Source organism: Heptranchias perlo, chromosome 1, assembly GCF_035084215.1.
Source record: "Heptranchias perlo isolate sHepPer1 chromosome 1, sHepPer1.hap1, whole genome shotgun sequence".
In the NCBI taxonomy this organism is placed as follows: Eukaryota; Metazoa; Chordata; class Chondrichthyes; order Hexanchiformes; family Hexanchidae; genus Heptranchias; species Heptranchias perlo.
In genome coordinates this window covers 24,273,144-24,291,659 of record NC_090325.1, presented here as the reverse complement: position 1 = coordinate 24,291,659, position 18,516 = coordinate 24,273,144, and positions in this window count along the sequence as shown.

The following is an 18,516-nucleotide window of genomic DNA, read 5'->3' as shown; positions in this document are numbered from 1 at the left end:
AAGTCACTGGAGTAACAACATTGTTTGTGAAGCCTTCATAATTGCTCTTTCCATCTGATACACAAGCATATGGAAGCAAACAAGAGAGCCTTTTGTACATTAAAGCAGAAGGCTTCCATACCAGCAATATAAGCATTCATGAAAGATACTCTCAATCTGCAAAGAACCTCTGTCACAGAGACTATTCTGCAGAGGCTCTTGGAGTTGGCACATGTTCCATGGTGGACTGCAATCCTATTAAGCTATTACGTGGTACTGTACAGATGCGGGTAGTCGACTCCTCCATAGATGGTGCCAGATATTACAGGTACTTTGGACTTAAATCCAGAATAACTGTAGATAATGCTTGAGCTTAGATGTCAATTATTTTTTTAAATGCAGACCCTATGAGGGTGGAATCCCAGGCCTCTACAGCTGCTGAAAGATGCATGCTGGCCCTCCGGTCAAAAGATTCCTTCTCCTCCACTTCCACCACTGCAAGATCACGTTCAGACATGCTTTGTGATTCACCCTGTGATCCTTCCTCAAACTGACAATTAAAATCGTTTTGGGTGGATGTACCTATGTTAGTGCAGGGGAGTGAGTGACACTGGGTGTTGTGAGGTGCTGGCTTCTTTGCAGCGATTAGAAGCAGCTTGGCCCACCTGGTAGTACGCTCACCTTTCAGTCTGAAGGTTCAAACCCCATTCCAGACCTAAAGCACCTGGGAAGATGAATATCTGCAAGGGATCTCATGTTTGTTTGTTATAACTTTCTCTGGCTGGTTCTTATAGAATCACTGAATCATAGAGTCTTTCAGCAGAGAAGGAGGCCATTCGGCCTTTCAAGCCTGTGCCAGCTCTTTGAAAGAGCCATCCAATTAGTCCCTTGATACTAGCTCTGAGGTTGGCAGAAGTTTCCTGCTTCGCCCTGTCCCGCTCAACCCAGGATTTCCAGTTTGGCCTCCTCAAATGTATTTAAGAGAAGAAACTTCTGAGGCCTTCCTCCAGTGTGGGTTTTGTTCCCTCCTATTGGGTGAGGCTTTGTCCTACAAGCAGAGGAGTAGTTTGGAGATTTTGGATGTTTGAACAGTGTTTATAGTGATACAAAGTGCCTATCCTACATTCTAGCAGCTGTGAATAGATGAACATGCGATTCAGAGAGTACTATATGAAAATGACAGGCAGTATGCATGATACAGCTTGGTTTTGTTGGATGCCTGTGGCTCAACTTTACAGATGTTAGCGCAATAAAAGTTCCAGTTTGCAAGCTTCCCTGCTGCGTCATGTGAAGCTAGGCAAAGGCTGTAAGGTTGCCTGGGTGCTTTGCATCCGGCCCCAGGCAAAGTATAATAGGCTGAGAGGAAACTTTGTGGCGTATGTGTTTTGTCCATCTGTTTTGTATAGAGAAATTCTGGGTAGTCTTACTTCGGTAATTTTTCGCAGGCTGGCCCATTTGGTCCTTATCTGCTGCCCGTTTCTTTGAAGGTTGGACTTCAATTAATTGATCGAAAATCGGACCTGCGTCTTTGTGTTGTGTGCAGCCAAGGCTCCCCACCAGAAGTGCAAACTCTGAAAATAGGCCCATGCCGTTTGCATGTCTCTCAGTGCCAAAGAGGGGGCTTATCTATTGTCTTGCTCTTTGAAAGAGCAGATTCACAGCTACATCATAAAAGGATGGTGTTTTTCGTGGGCACAGTGTACCTGTTGCCCATGATGCTTCTGCTGCCAACAAATTGAATTCCCCTTTTAAAGGCAGCTGCAGCCCCTTTAAGAGCCATGCGGAATTCCATGCCCCCGTTCATCAGGTTCCTGTTGGCAGGCCCAACCAGGCTGGGCGTTGGCTAGCTATACCCAAGGCCAATTCTGGATGATTTGACGGGGCCAGCTATTCCCAACTTGTGGAAGTTCAAAGCTTGTGGTACAAGGCACTGCACTGTGGGAAATTTACCCTTCCATTTCCCGCTTAATGCACATAATCTCGAAACTCAATGAAGTTAATTTAATCCACAAACTGAGTTAGACTAGTCTCTGTACTGATTGCCACCATGTGTTTACCTTGGCCCCAGTTACATTTTATATTCTGTTCTACACTCAGAGGGGGTTATGTAGAAAACATGTTTCACTGTTGCAGGATTCAAAACTATAAAAGCTTGACTTCCACTGCTGCAGGTTAAATGTAGTTTCATTTTTCTGAATGAACTACAGGAAGCGCATTTCCTCTTCTGGTTGGTTCTGCTGTGACCAATCAGTTTGATTAGAAACGACACTGCACAGATTCCATCATTTGACATAATGAAAGACTTAAACAGCCTTAAAGCTTTAGATGTAATATTTGCCATTAAATCATCCTAGTGCGACATGGATTCCTGTATGCATTTTTTTTCCTGTTTCCCTTTTCAAAGGGTATACACGATACATCTGGCATCGATAAGCCAAATGATTCATATTGAGCACTGCCATCTGAAGCAGAAAGCCATCGAAATAACTGAATTCCTTTTTGAGTCCAAATTTCACTGCATACAGGTGTACAAGTTGTACAAGTCGGTTCTGATCTTTACTTTGGATGAGGTGAATTTGGGGTGGTAACAACAGCATTGAGACAAAATCATGGGACATTATGGAGCTGGATATCCTGGGTAGACCGTACCAAGATGAGTGGAAAATAGAAAGTGAGATTATTAAAGATTTACAGGGGTCTGGAAGGGTGCAGGTGACGAACACGGCAAGTTCAGGGACTTGGAGGCTTTGCCAATCTTAATGGATGGGCCTCATTTGAATAAATATTTCCAGAGTCCCGCCCAACACCCGGTCAGATTGACTGCCTGGCTGGCAGGGAGGAGTGGACCTCTGGCGACAGGAGGCCGCAGCCGGGGTCCCGTGGGAACTTGGCAATGTCCAAAGCCAAAGGCTAAGCACATTTAGAAAATAAACACGATTTAGACTTTTACAGCTTGCATGGCACAATATCACTAAAGGAGGTCAGTCCAGCTTCCACTTTTGGATGTTGAACGGCTTTTAAAAAGATTATTTTATAATCACGAGGCAAATTTTTTATGTTGTTTTGCAGGAAATGTATACTCAATCCTGGTTTGGTTGGACCACTTGGACAGTAGCCTCATGAGGGGGATGCCAGCAGGGGTCTGCTGGCACAATCTGCTTTGGAAAGAGGACCCTCAACCAATACTGTCCCCAAATCGAGGTACCTCTCTTTGCAGAAGTGGGGGTCTATGGGGTTGACGCGAAGACACGGAGCCCCTCTCAGGCAGCCTGACCTGCCAAGCATCTTTCTACTGGTTCCTCTTCCCTCTTAACATGTCAGCTCAGACGATCTCTGATGGCAAACTCTCTGGTGCCAATGAAGAGAGCTCGTAACTGGCTAAATAAACTAAACTGGCACATAGTTTTCATAAAAGCCTAAGTGCCGGCTGAAAAAAATACAAGAAGCGCTTTTAAGATGCCTTCTCCACTTAGTCTGTGGGCCTATTAGAGGCCAACCCGCCTGCAGCAACAACAACTTGCATTTATATAGCGCCTTTAATGTAGTAAAACATCCCAAGGCTCTTCACAGGAGCATTATCAGACAAAGTATGACACCGAGCCACATAAGGAGATATTAAGACAGGTGACCAAAAGCTTGGTCAAAGGGGTAGGTTTAAAGGGGTGTCTTAAAGGAGTAGAGAGAGGTAGAGAGGCGGAGAGGTTTAGGGAGGGAATTCCAGAGCTTAGGGCCTAGGCAGCTGAAGGCACGGCCGCCAATGGTGGAACGATTAAGATTGGGGATATGCAAGAGGCCAGATTTGGAGGAGCGCAGAGATCTCGGAGGGTTGTAGGGCTGGAGGAGGTTCCAGAAATAGGGAGGGGGCGAGGCCATACAGGGATTTGAAAACAAAGATGAGAATTTTAAAATCGAGGCATTGCCGGACCGGGAGCCAATGTAGATCAGTGAGCACAGGGGTGATGGGTGAACGGGGCACGGTGTGAGTTAGGATACGGGCTGCAGGTCTGCCTAAAACCTCTGTGCTGCCAGATTTTCCTGGGCATGTTGGAGACTCAGCATCCAGCACGCCTGCGGGCTGGCAAACAATGTGGCACCTTTCCTCACTGCCTCCCCCCCCACCTCACCCCCACTTTAACATAGATTAATGAAGCTCCCACCTGCTGCAGGCAGGAGCTTTAGACCTAACCGGAAGACAACAGAGAGGGCTAAAACCAGTAGGAATCTACTGGAACTGATTCCCGACTTTTCCCCGCCCCCAACCCCCGGGGCGCCAAGAAGATGAAAATTGACCACATTCTGTTTCTGATGACACATTTGGCCAATCATGTTCAAGAATCTAGCCAAAGAACACAAAATCCATCAAACTGGAGTAAAGGTCGAGATTGTGTCCTTTATGCACTAAACAGCTCAGTGCTGTGAGAATGAGCTGTGATAAATTGCCTGTAGCGATACAGATACTGCGCTCGATTCAAATGATGTCAATCAGGAAATCAGACCTTTGCACCGACAAAGTACTCGCACATTAATAGATGCAGAAACTGGAGAAGTCTCCAGTAATATGATTTGGGAACAGCTCCAAATTCACATAGGTACGCAAAATTAACTTCAGCTTGATCCATTGTTCAAGGGGAAAATTTCGCAACAATGAAGAGTCTGTGCAGAAAATCAAGTTCACAGACTTTGCAATTGAATGCCAGAAGCTAGAATAGAAAATCCAGGGCACATTTATTATTTTAAAAAATATTTTATCTGGGCTATTTCAGCTGAGATGCTACATCTGCTTTATAGCAAATGTGTGGGGAGAGCAGACACAATGAGCCCTGTAAGTACAACAAGCAAAATACATCAGAGGAAAACCTCAAGCGTTTACAGGTTCTAAAAATACAGCGCTAGGACAGTTCATTTACATTTTTCAGAAATGTTTATCTTTGGTGCAGAAACCAAAGAGCAGCTGGTCTGTTCTATTTCCATAGATGCACAATTCTAAATAGTATTGCTGGTGTGATTTGCCAAAACCAGGAGTAAATCTGTAATCCATTGGGCCAGAGTGTGTTTTGATGTAAAATGTTTCTGGCTTTGCATCATAGTGCGGTTCAGGTCTGAAGACATTTGGCTCGGATTTGGACAAGCAGTGTGAGACTACCTCCTAGGGGCTGTCTTACAATGTGTTCAACTTCACATAATTTGTAGCACAACTATAGTCAGTGTGAAGCAGAGTCCAATCTACCTGACGACCTTAAGATTGAAGTTTAAAATCTTTTTACTATGTGGAACTCGCTGTCCCATCGCCTCTTTAATAACATTAAAATATAACCAGTATTGGTTAGACCATACTTAGAGTACTGCGCACAGTTCTGGTCTCCATATTATAAAAAGGATTTAGAGGCACTGGAGAAGGTGCAAAAAAGATTCGCAAGGATGACACCAGAATTGAGAAGATATATTTATCAGGAAAGGCTGAACAGGCTTTCTTTAGAAAAGAGAAGGCTGAGGGGTGACCTGATAGAGGTCTTTAAAATTAAGAAGGGGTTTGATAGGGTAGATGCAAAGAAGATGTTTCCACTTGTGGGGGAGACCAAAACTAGGGGCCATAAATATAGTATAGTCACAAATAAATCCAATAGGGAATTCAGGAGAAACTTTGGATTCGGAGAACACAGAGCATTTACTGACTAAAATAAGAGAATAAACACTCACTGGGGACAGTTATCAAACAGATATGTAGAGATGATGTTTCCACTTGTGGGGGATTCCAAAACTAGGGGCCATAAGTATAAGATAGTCACTAATAAATCCAATAGGGAATTCAGGAGAAACTTCTTTACCCAAAGAGTGGTAAGAATGTGGAACTCGCTACCACAAGGAGTAGTTGAGGCGAATAACAAAGATGCACTTAAGGGGAAGCTCGATAAACACACGGGAGAGAAAGGAATAGAAAGACATAGATGAAGAGAGGTGAGAGGAGGCTCATGTGGAGCATAAACACTGGCATAGAGCTGTCGAGCTGAATGGCCTGATTCTGTGCTGTACATTCAATGTAATTCTATGTATTCAGACATTCTGAATCCTTCAGTCTGAGAGCCATACGGAACCAATGGTCTAATTCAGGTCTGTTGGCACATACACACTGAATAGGTACTGGCCTCAAATCAGTAGTGGAAGAATGCCCATGTTACTTTGCAGAGAAGTTGCAAACAGCAAAGTTGAATTACATACACTTACATAAATAACCAGGAATGAAATCTGTAGTAGACTGGTGAAATTTTGCATGTCAAGGCAAAGTCACTGTTAGTCTAGAAAATGATAGATTCTAAAACAAAAATTTCAAGAGCACGACAGTTACCTTGTAAAATATGTCTTATCTCAGCAGTAAACAAATGCCACTATGAGACTAAACTATGCTGTAATACTTAAATTGTGATATAATTACTGCTGGCACCGTTTCCGCATAACTAATAAAACTATTAAAGCAGTGAAATCTATCTTAATGAGGCAGTGTTTGGAGTGGGGTTGTTGTTGTTGTTGTTGTTGTTGTTGTTGTTGTTGTTGTTGTGAGTTCAAAAATCCAGTTCTTTAAAGTGTCATTGATTATTCAGAATTACAACCAGATAGCTTTCAAAATGTTGACACCGATTTCCTGCCCAAACAGCCCAGATTGTCTTTACTTGTTCCTAAATAATATTGCTCTAATCTTGGCTGTATTTGGAATTGAAACACTGGGCTTCGATCACTTAAATATGTTGGTAAAATCCTGGGTCTATGTTCGGGTTGTTTTTATATGGGACTCTCCGGTTTGATTACACATTAGCGGTGGTAAAACATTCCGAATGGGTCGGCTTGTCTATTGTCATTTAAGGGAATGTTTTATTTTCCCTCTGACGTCTGATTAATCACTTTAGACGTCCCGATATGTAGGAGAATGTCCAGATTCAGTTCTTTGTATCTTCCATCCTGGAATTCCTAATGGTACATCTTGGACTCACCACGTTTGTGTTCTGTCCTGTTCAGAATTTCATCTTGTGTCCCAGATTCGACAGCTCAAACCACCCGTAAACAGATGGACAGGCTGTAGTTGGTTTAATTTTTGTTTAAATAAGTTTATTTATTTTGGCAGAATACTCTTCCAAATGAAGGAGATGTATCCTCAGTGACATCAACTGATGCAGTCTCTCTCCTAGCAGTTGTGGAATCTGATTCAGTTAAGTCTTCAACATTGTGTAAAAAGGTTCACAAGTAGAATGAAAAGTGCCCTGCTGGTTAGGACTGAGTGAGGTTTTAATCCAAACAAGCTCATGGAAAGTCAGCCTGCAGCCTCCCAGGTTATCTCCAACCTCATTAAAAAAAAACAGGGAAAATGAGAGATGTCAATTAAAGAGGACTGGCTTCAAAGTGAGTGAGGCCTATGTCTGATGGTCACAAGCCAATCATGATCATGAGCCAATCAAGGCTTTGGCTTCGGTTCAGTGAATCCAGTGGGAATAAATTTGATGGAAAGCACGAACAAGGCATGAGATTGAGGGGCAAAGAGAAAGTGGGGTAGATCCTCAACTTGCCATCCGGGGGTAAAACAGGCATTGTGGATTGACCGCCCAATTAGAAACGACCCACTTTTCATTTCCACTGATTGCATCAGAAGCATAATCTAGCTGGCCAATACCACCACGTTGCTGCATTTCCCAAAAAAACAGAGGTCCTCGATGATAACCAGCAGGTCCCGCTCCTTCTCCTCATCTGATGCTATCTCCACATTCTCATTAATTCTATCCTCTAGGATATGTGTACCTGTGCTTGCCCAAGTTGGTGAGATAGATGAAGGATGTTGGGAGGTCTGTCTTGCCCTGGCCCACTGACATTTCTGGTAGACTGCTGTTCCAGGCCTATTACTACCTCTGTGTTACCAGTCCTGGATGAACCCCAACTTCCTCCAGCTCAATATCGGGAAGTTTAGGTGTCATAGCAAGTAGTGTAGATGGGAGCATAAAACTACAAAGAGACATTGATAGATTAAGTGAGTGTTAAAACTGTGGCAGATGGATTTCAATGCAAGTAAATCTGAGGTCATCCATTTTGGATCAAAAAAGGATAGATCCGAGGATTTTTTAAATGGTGAAAAGCGAGGAACAGTGGAGGTCCAAAGAGATTTAAGGGTCTATGTATGCAGATCATTAAAATGTAGTGGTCAAGTACAAAAATAATCAAAAAGGCTAATGGAATGTTAGCATTTATATTGCGAGGGCTAGAATATAAAGGGAAGTTTTGCTACAGCTATACAAAGCCCTGGTTAGACCACATCTGGAGTAATGTGTACAGTTCTGGGCACTGCATCTTACAAAAGATAAACTGGCCTTGGCAGGGTTGTAGCACAGATTCACCAAAATGATACCAGGGCTCCAAGGGCTAAATCATGAGGAGAGATTAAATAAACTAGGCTTGTATTCCCTGGAATATAGAAGGATAAGGGGTGTATTGATGGAGGTTTTTAGGATTTTGAAAGGAGTTGATAGGGTGGATAGAGAGAAACTTTTTCCACTGGTGGGGAGTTTAGGACAAGGGGACATAACCTTAAAATCAGAGCCAGGCCATTCAGGAGAGAAGTTAGGAAACACTTCTACACACAAAGGGTAGAGAAGTGTGGAACTCTCTCCCACAAAAAGCAAGTAGATGCTAGCTCAATTAATAATTTTAAATCCGAGATTGATAGATTTCTGCTAGCTAAGGGTACTAAGGGATAAGGAGCCAAAGCTGATAAATGGAGTTAGGGTACAGATCAGCCATGATCTCATTGAATGGCGGAACAGGCTCGAGGGGCTGAATGGCCTATTCCTGTACCCATGTTCCTAAGATTGAAGCCATCATCTTTGACCCCCGCCACAAACTCTACCCTTTTGCCACTGATTCCATCCTCACACTGGCCACCGTTTCTGGCTCAACCAGACCATACACCACCTCAGCATTCTAGTCAACCCTGAGCTTGGCTTTAGACCCCATTTCTCTTCCACCAGAAACTCCCCTAACCTCCACATCCATAACAATGGCAGCCTCCTACCTCAAACCCTCTTCCACTGAAACCCTTTACGTGCCTTCATCATCGTTAGACTTCTCCCACACTCTCCTTGCTGGCCTCCCTTCCTCCATCAACTCCAACTTGTCTAAAGATTTCCCACGGGCATCCTGTCCTGTACAAAGTCTTGTTTGCCTATCATCCCTGTCCTCACTGGCCTACTTTGGATTCCTTTCCTTTAACACATTAAATGTAAAGTCCTCTTCTGTGCGTTTAAATTCCTTGTGGCTTTGCCCCGCCCTATCTCTGGCAACTCCTCCAGCAGAGCACAAATGATAGGAAATACACAGCATGACATACTTTCCTCATTTGCATGTCATCATAATATACCAGCCCGTGTGTGGGCAACATATGCGACCGGCCCAGTTCCAGTGGAATTTTTGAAGGGCTCAGTCATGGCCCTCAATACAACGGGTGTCTGCCTTGATGTACAATTTGTGTACAGTTATCATGAGCCACCAGTGTCCAGTTTGGAATAGTCGACAGAATTAAATTAGTGCAGAAAGTATGCATCATGGGTACTCTCAGAGACAGTGCTGTTGACATGTATAAACCAAAGTTTCTGGTCACATACCCTCTACACATTAAGGGAGTTAAACCTATTCAAATTTATGTATGACATAGAATCATAGAGTCACAGAATCTTACAGCACAGAAGGAGGCCATACAGCCCATCATGCCTGTGCCAGCTCTTTGAAAGTGCTGTCCAATTTAGTCCCAAACCCCAGCTTTTTCCCCGTAACCCTGCAAATTAGTCCTCTTTAAGTATACGCTTTTTGAAAGTTCCTATGGAATCTGCTTCCAATACCCTTTCAGGTAGTGTGTTCTAGATCTTAACAACCCTCTGCGTGAAAAAAATTCTCCTTATTTCCCCTCTAGTTCTTTTGCCAATTATTTTAAATCTATGACCTCTGGTTACCGATCCACTTGCCAGAGGAAACGGTTTCTCCCTATTTGCTCTATCAAAAACCCAGATAATTTTGAATACCCCAATTAGGTCTCCCCTTAACCTTCTCTGCTCTAAGGAGAACAAACCCAGCTTCTCCAATCTCTCCTCATCCCTGGTATCATCCTGGTAAACCTCCTCTGTACCCTCTCCAAGGCCTTGACATCCTTCCTAAAGTGTGGTGCCCAGAATTGTACACAATACTACTTCCTTGTTTTGTATTCAATGCCCCTATTTACAAATGCATTGTTCGACAGTTCCTGAATATACCCACATAGTCAATCAATTAATCCCTGAACCTTAGGCAACTGCAGAAGCTCCTCTGCCTCTGGGACTGTAGGTGCTGGTTGATGTTAAAGTTGTGTGCATTCCCAGACAGTGCCTCAATATCTGAATAGAGATGTGAACTGAATAGTTGGTCAACCTGGTAATGTTGCATGTTGGTATCTGGAAGCTACTGTCACATAAAGATTGAGTACAGTTGTAAAGTTGCTATAGGGAGGGCAGTGTTCACTGAAGACTTCCCCTGGAACTCTTCTTCAGCAGCTATGCCAGTTCCGTTGCCACCTTCCTGGACAGTCTCAGCCTGGCAATGCACTGATCCTTTGTTAGAGACAGTAGCTGTAACTGAGCCTGAAAACATGGCGCAATGGATAATTAGTGTACCGTGCGCACACATGCCTCACACACACACACACACACACACACCTTTCCCCACCTATGTTTGCACATACTCACAGAGCTCCCACTCAGGTTCAATATTTAATGTTACCGAAGAGCGAATCAGATAGTTACCTCTCATTATTAAAAATATTAGAAATGAAATTTTAAAAGTTCCCAGCTGGTCTGCTGGAGCTATTTCCTCGAAGTGATTTGATACCATTTGCCAGAATCCGAATATGTTGACTTTACTCCCAAGTTATACAACACACTTTATATTGATAGCCATCACATTGATGCAAAATGTGAAAATAAAACTGGCTTGCAAGCATGGATTCAGTTCAAGTGTGAAGAAGGAACTAAAATGAATTTTTGTTTCGATAATGAACAGAGGTGTATGAATTTGAAGTTGATTGGGTCCTGGAGCAACAGCTGAAGAATGGAACAAGCCAAAATGGCCTTTTTCCATGATTACATTCTTAAATCATAATTAGAATAAAGAAAAGTGACATTTGCCAGTGATCCAGGGCCTAAATTTACATTCTTTGATGAAGGAGCAAGTTGCTGCTATCTTGGAAATATCTTCATCTTCTGCTTCAAAGAGACTTCCTGCCCACTGTTTCCTCGCCCTTCTTTTAAGTCATTTTCCCACTCAGCAAAATGCCCATTTTGCCCGTAGATTTATATGCAGAATAGTAATGAATTACAGATATAAATCTCTGTGTGTACTATACTCCAAGAACTCCTGGCTTGGCTCTCACTTAACTTTCCATCCTCTCTTTGTTCTCCAGTGCACAACTGCTGGAAAACATAGATGTTTGGATTGAAGTGATTTAGTTACAGATTGTAACCAGTGCTTAAAATAAATAAGCAAATAAGAATTTAATGCAAGTTAATGGCTAAAACAAGCCTACAAAAGATTTGCTCCATTGCAGAACGTTACAGTGCTTTAAATGTATCCCAGAGAGCCCATTTCCCCCCTTCCAAATTCCACCACTGATCATGCACCAGTAACAAAGCAAAACACAGAAGCCAACTAGCCTATAACCGCTAAACATTTTTTTTCAATTAAGATAATTGTTTAGATTAATTATAAGTGCTGCCCTCATTGATTTATGGGACAAATTTACAATTGTGTTTTCAGACGGGAACTCATTTATTGAGTGGACTGTAGAAAGTGGTGTTAAATATCATGACTGATAAATTCCACTCATTGGCAAACAATTAGGGCCAGGAATTTCCTCAGAGCTGCTCCCGGTCTACCACCGTAACCTCGCTGGACGTGCGGCAGAAACCTCTTTTACACACGTAAACGGGGTTCCGCCGCACTTCTGGCGAAGTAGTGACGACGGAACCAGAGAAAACTCCTGGCCTCGGCTTTTTATTTCTCACCTCCTCACCGGAGGCAGGTTATTAAAGGGGCCATTTTACAAATTTCCGCTCTAAGCATAGATCTTCGACTGCCAGGATCTGGTAAATTACCCTTAAAGTTCCACGGGCACCAGCAGCTCTCGAGTAATCGCACCCAGGTGACAATTCTTCACCTATGATGCTGGGACAGAGACTGTCGGAAGGCTATTTGACCATGGCGCCATCCCCTGACACTGGCATCATCCAACACGCACTTTTCATCGGGCGTCACTGGATAGAAATCGGGGATGGGGACTTCTGCTGAATTTTCTCCACCTTAACCTGCCGTCACTAAACCTGATTGCAATGCCCCCAACACGACCCTGAATGAGGTGACATAACTCAGCAAAAAAAAACAAGCATTGAATCTCGGGCCTCCCTGGCCTATCCAGCTCACGAGCATACCACGTGGTGGAGTTTTCACTGAGATATCGGAGGAGCACGGTCATTAATCTTTAGACCGTAGAGGGTAGATTTTGACTTTGTGCGATAATGCAAAATGGATGATAGTGAATCGGCAGCCTGTTTTGATTTTTGTTTTCAATCGGGAGAGATGTAAAGCCAATTCGCTATCACCCGTTTAACACTATAGCACAAAGTCAAGATCTATCCCTTGAACTCTTTGACCATGAAAAGAAAAGTTAGCTATGATTTGAAAAATAAACTATGTAACATGCTATTTATAAGACGACTTCATTTTAGCAATTGACAGAGGGTTTTTGAATGGACCGCATAAACTTTTCAAATATTTTGACATCTCACAGAACAAAGGAAGCTTTTTATCTGACGGATAACTACGTTTATGGCACTTTTGTTCTGAATCGCAGAATTCATGTGATATGTTTTTTAAAAGATCAGTGGTGTAACTTATTACCATGTCTCATGCGTCACTTGACATTCATGGACAAGATGTTTAATGTGGGCAGCAACATTATTATTGTGACACAATGTCCCCATTTAAACTGGGCTCAGACTCTCATACAATAAACGTTAATCAATTCGTTCACTGAGTCATCTCACACAATGCACGTCTGTCAAAATACAAGCAACAAAATCTCCTAAAACTTTATTCATCACAAGAGCAGCAGAATAAACTCCCCACAACAATTATAATGAGTTTGCCATGAATTGACTTTTCAATATCCATAGCATCTTTAATTATAGCATGGCCTGACAGAATTTACTGCAGTAATTTCAAAGAGTACTGTCAACTACAGTTAGGCTGTCCTGTTAGCTTCAGAGATATATATGAAATAGCAGCTTGCAAAACACAGCCCAACTTCTTTTAGTACTCTAGGGTGAATACCATTAGGGCCAGCGGCCTGACCTGTGTTAAGAGCCCTAATCCTAGCCAGGACTATTTCTGCATGGGCTTCCACCATTCAATTTTAGTAGCACCTCTCTCTATTACTACTGGCAACTCAGCATCATCTTCAGTGATGCGCACATATGCAAAGTATCCACTGAAGACCTCAACCATATTTTGGGACTCCAGGCAAACCTAACCTCCAGTATCTCTCAAAGGCCTTATGTGGTCCCTTGAGGCATTGAGGTCAAGTGTAAAGCTCCTACTGCTCCCCTAGCTGACTCAGCACAAATCTGGGCTCGAACATGAACATCGGGGAGCTGCCAATTATTCCCACATTAAAAGAAACAGGCTGGCGCTCTGTTCATTAGTTGAGAAAAGTAATTTTTGATCATTTCAAATTGCAGCTTATACAAAACAAGAGAAAAGAATAATATTGTAGTCATTTCAAGATTTCAGGTGCTGTTCCTGGCTTTTTGAAAATCTTATGCATTGGCCTCTATATTGCTGCTGTTATCTTTGTACTGCTGCTAAATGTTGTTGCAACTTTCAAAAATATTGGCCATAAGTCCAATGTGCCTTAGAGATCTCATTGGCAACACCTCAATACTGCCTTCAATCTACAAATCTTGAATATTCAAATTCGGATGTTTGTACTTATTCAGCACACATCAAATATTCACTATTTTCTAAAGGAAAGATCAAGCCCTAATGGGAAATTATATACATTTGAATGATTGAAGTCACTATTAATTTTTTTTTACTATGCATTTCTCACCACAATTTGCATTTCTCTTGAGAAAGTGAAAATTGGCCATAGAATACAAGCATAGAATTTTATAGCAGAGGAGGCCATTCAGCCCATTGCATCTGTGCCAGCTCAATGTAAGACCTATCCACTTAGTTCCAAAGCAAACTTAGACTTGACCTAGTTCACTCAACTCTTTTACGTAGCCAGTATTAAACAGCCAATTATCTCTGGGTGTTTGAGCTGACTTATTAATGTGCCTGCCACTTTCTTGCTTTAATATTTACATTTTTTATGATTCAAAATTGCAGTAAAATAATGAATAGAATTCAAAGAAGTATAAATATGTGTGACCAAACATTAAAGTATTCCAGCAGAGCACAGAGAACTCACTGAAGCACAAACCAATAACCCAGTAATTTAGATACCTTATTCAAGCTGTTAACTATTTATGGGTAGCTGGAGAATGTGGTACCTTTACAAACCCACATGGTGTGGTTATCCCCATGGGTAATTGGGATATGCATGGTACGGTACTGATACAGACCAGGAATGTTCTAGGTTCAATCCTGGATATCTGCTGTTAGCTGATCTCAGCCAAGGCAGTAGGGAAAGCATTACAACTAGTCTCAATTTCACCCAGACTAAGAAGGGAAAAAAAATCAACCAGAGATCTCATTCCTGATCACTGTCTGGGGTCTGAGTTCTGAGGAATGGTTAGAGCAACTAGGGCAGTATTCTCCTGAACTGAGAAGATTCAGTGCAATTTGATAGATATGTTCAAAATGATAAAAAAGAATAGACAAAGCAGACATAGATTATTTCCATTGGGTAGATAAATTGAAGACAAGACAACCTCTAGGTAGACTGTTTCCAGTAGGTAGAGGAGTCTAGGACGAGATACAAGATGTAAGAGATTTAGAACAGAGGGCAGGAGAAACACAGAGAGTTGTGAGGATGTAGAATTCACTTGTAGGAACAGGATGGGTTGTTTCTGTGTTATAACTTTAATATATTTCTATTTAGATAAAGGGAGAAATTAGAAGAATGTTTGTCATGCAAAGAGTTATCGGAATGTGGAATGCTTTGCCACAGTGGTGATCAATCTAAATTGGTTATAGCATTCACAAAGGTATTGGATAATTACAAAAAGAATATGGGGAGAATGGGATTATTTCAGGGGAAAAAAGCAAAAAAAGGGGATTGTAAAATCAGCCTCTGAGACTGGCCTACATTCAATGCAGGCAAAAAGAGCTTAATGGACTCTTCCTGTACTAAAAAAAAATCTAGATTTTTGTGTGATTCAGATAAGGACAGGATCCCACATATGGTTGAATTACCCACTATCATTCACTGAAGAACCACCACTTGGGCAAGGTATATGGAGGGCTCTCAGCATCCGTGGAATTGTACCCCTTCATGAATCACCACCTTCAGACGAGGAGAGAAGACAAGAAAATCGGAGGAGGTGGAGAAGAGGAAGGAAATAACTCAAATGGTAATTTTAAAAAAAATCCAACTGATGGTCTTGAAAAATAGTTCATAACAGCACCATATTACAATAATGTTCTACAACAATCAATTATACTGCATTATGTCATTAATCTCCTCTGCAGCAACTGCTTTCAGTTGAGACCAATAAAAGGTCCTGGATGGCTTTAAATGAAGGAGTCATGTGAAAAAGGTCTTAGGAGTTATAGTATATTCAACATCCTAATCTTAACCAACTGTTTCCTTGTCATACCTCATGGTAATGAAAATGTAGACTACATTTAAAAGAAAAAAATCCACTGTCTGTTATTGATCATTTAATGGACATTAGACATTCCCAGTGTCTTTTGGATTCATAGAATGATACAGCACAGAAGGAGGCCATTTGGTCCATCGTGCCCGTGCCAGCTCTTTGAAAGAGCTTTCCAATTTGTCCCATTCCTCTGCTTTTTCCCCATAGCCCTGCAAATTTTTCCCCTTTAAGTATTTATCCAATCCCCATTTTGAAAGTTATTATTCAATCTGCTTCCACCGCCCTTTCAGGCAGTGCATTCCAGAGCATAATAACTTGCTGTGTAAAAAAAATTCTCCTCATCTTGCCTCTGGTTCTTTTACCAATTACCTTAAATCTGTGTCCTCTGGTTACCGACCCTTCTGCCACTGGAAACAGTTTCTCCTTATTTACTCTATCAACACCATTCATGACAGAATAATGACAGGTAAGTCCCTACCTAGTCAAAATGAGATATAAAAAATGGATTGTGTGTGTTGAATCTCTTTGGGGACATTTTCTTCCTTCCGCATTTGCAACCTCCACTGGTATATTGAATCTAGTTTTTCACTTGTTCAGATGAGGAGAACAAAGGTGTTCAGTTCTAATTAATTCTTTTCTGTTGTTCCAAAAGCCATTTTTTTAAACTAATGAATATAGAATACTTCAAACCTTAATTCACCTGCTCTTTAATCAGAAAACACCAAGCCCCTTGTAGGAGCACTATTATTGAGTAACCTGATTTATGTGATTGGTCAATTGTGAGTTAATGAAGGGGATAAAAGGGCTGCCTGGAATGCAGACATAATCAAGAAATACCAGGATCAGCATCTGGAACCCTTCCAAAAAGAAAACCCATAATCCCCACAAGTTGAAGTACAATGTTGGAGCACAGTGGAATTTGAACCTAGAAGAAACAAATGACCTCATGCTTGTGGCTCCAAAAAAAATGTCAAAATATTAATTACTGAAAGGTGTGATTTTATTAAGAGGTGTCTACTTGATTGGTTATGGGAACATTATTTTAAATTTGTTGTTAGTGGTTGGCAGCGAATAAGCTTCCATGCTTTTATTTTAAATAAAAGGCGAGCCAATATATTACAGCTGTACATCAGATTTAATGACCCAACTAAATTTCCACTGCATAGCAGTCAAGTTCAGCGAGATTACCCAGAGTCTCAATGACGCTAAACGTTTTTGACACCATTAAACTTTTCCCCTCCCCCAAACTTCAGTTCATGTCCTCTGCTAATTATTTTTAAATGATTTATTGACCACCAATGCTTCCTACATTAAAACGGTAACTGCACTTCAAAAAAAGTACTTCATTGGCTGTAAAGTGCTTTGGGACGTCCTGAGGTTATGAAAGGCACTATATAAATGCAAGTTCTTTCTTTCTTTCATTTTCTCAAATCTCCTGTTGCAGTTCTTGGTGCCAGGAAAGGTAGCAAAAGTTAGATTTCAAATTGGAAAGATTTCATAAATCCTTTCCTCCATTAGTGTTATTTTTATCACAGTATAACAGGTAGAATTTATATTGCAGAGAGCTAGAAACAGAAAGCTGGGCAGTCCATCAGCACGGTAGCTGCATATCGTAATACCTGTGGTTCCAAAATCAACGCACAAAAATAGAAAAGGTGACAACAGGTATGAATAGAAACAACTGTAAAGAGCATAAAAGGCACAGAAATATAATTATATGTGAAATCATCAAGCAGTAAATATTATTGTACTTAGGCCAATATTCGGTGCAACACATTAATTTTGTTAAAATTGTTTATTATGACCCTTATATATGGGGGAGGCATAATTTATTATAGGATCATATATATGGGAGCGATATCGAGTGAGTCCAGATATATTACATGTCTTACCTGCATGTTTATAATAAGCTAGGTTTGATTTCCATGGTAATGATGAAACACAAGAGATTGATAAGACAGCTACATTTGGGGGCTGGGTCATATGGAGTGCTTTACATAGAAATACGTGGAAATTAGAACATGGGAACAGGTCACTCGGCCCAACCAGTTTGTGTCAACATTCACCCTTCACGCGAGAAAATAGTTTTAATTACATTTATCCACCCTGTTCCCATATCCCTTCAACTTCTTCATCCACCTATTCAATCTAATCTGGACCATTGACATTGTTTCTGCCTCAGCCACTAACCCTGGAAGAGAATTCCACGCCATCACAACTCTCTGTGTAAAGAAGGCTCATTGTTACCTGTTGGCTTTTATATTCTACACCTTTTGTGATAAAATTCTATTGACACTGTAGTGGTGAGATTCTCACTATTGGTAGTTTTACCTTGGTTCAGTTGATCAGGTGCTAGCACTCTTGTTTCTGAGTCAGAAAATTGTGGGTTCAAGCCTCCTTCCATGAAGCGAGCACTGGAAGGAGGCTTGAACGCACAATTCATTCAGATGCGGCATTAAACTGAGGCCCTGTCTGCCTGTTTAGGTGACGTAAAAGGTTCCTTAGTACTAACTTAGGAACAACAGTGAGTTCTTCTAGTGTCCCGAACAACATTCCTCCCACCAAAAACCAATTACGGTAATTTTAAAATGGTCGGAAAATTGAGGGCAGCGTCTTCTGAATTTCTGATGTGTGCTGCCTGGTGACAGGCGAGGGTCCTGCT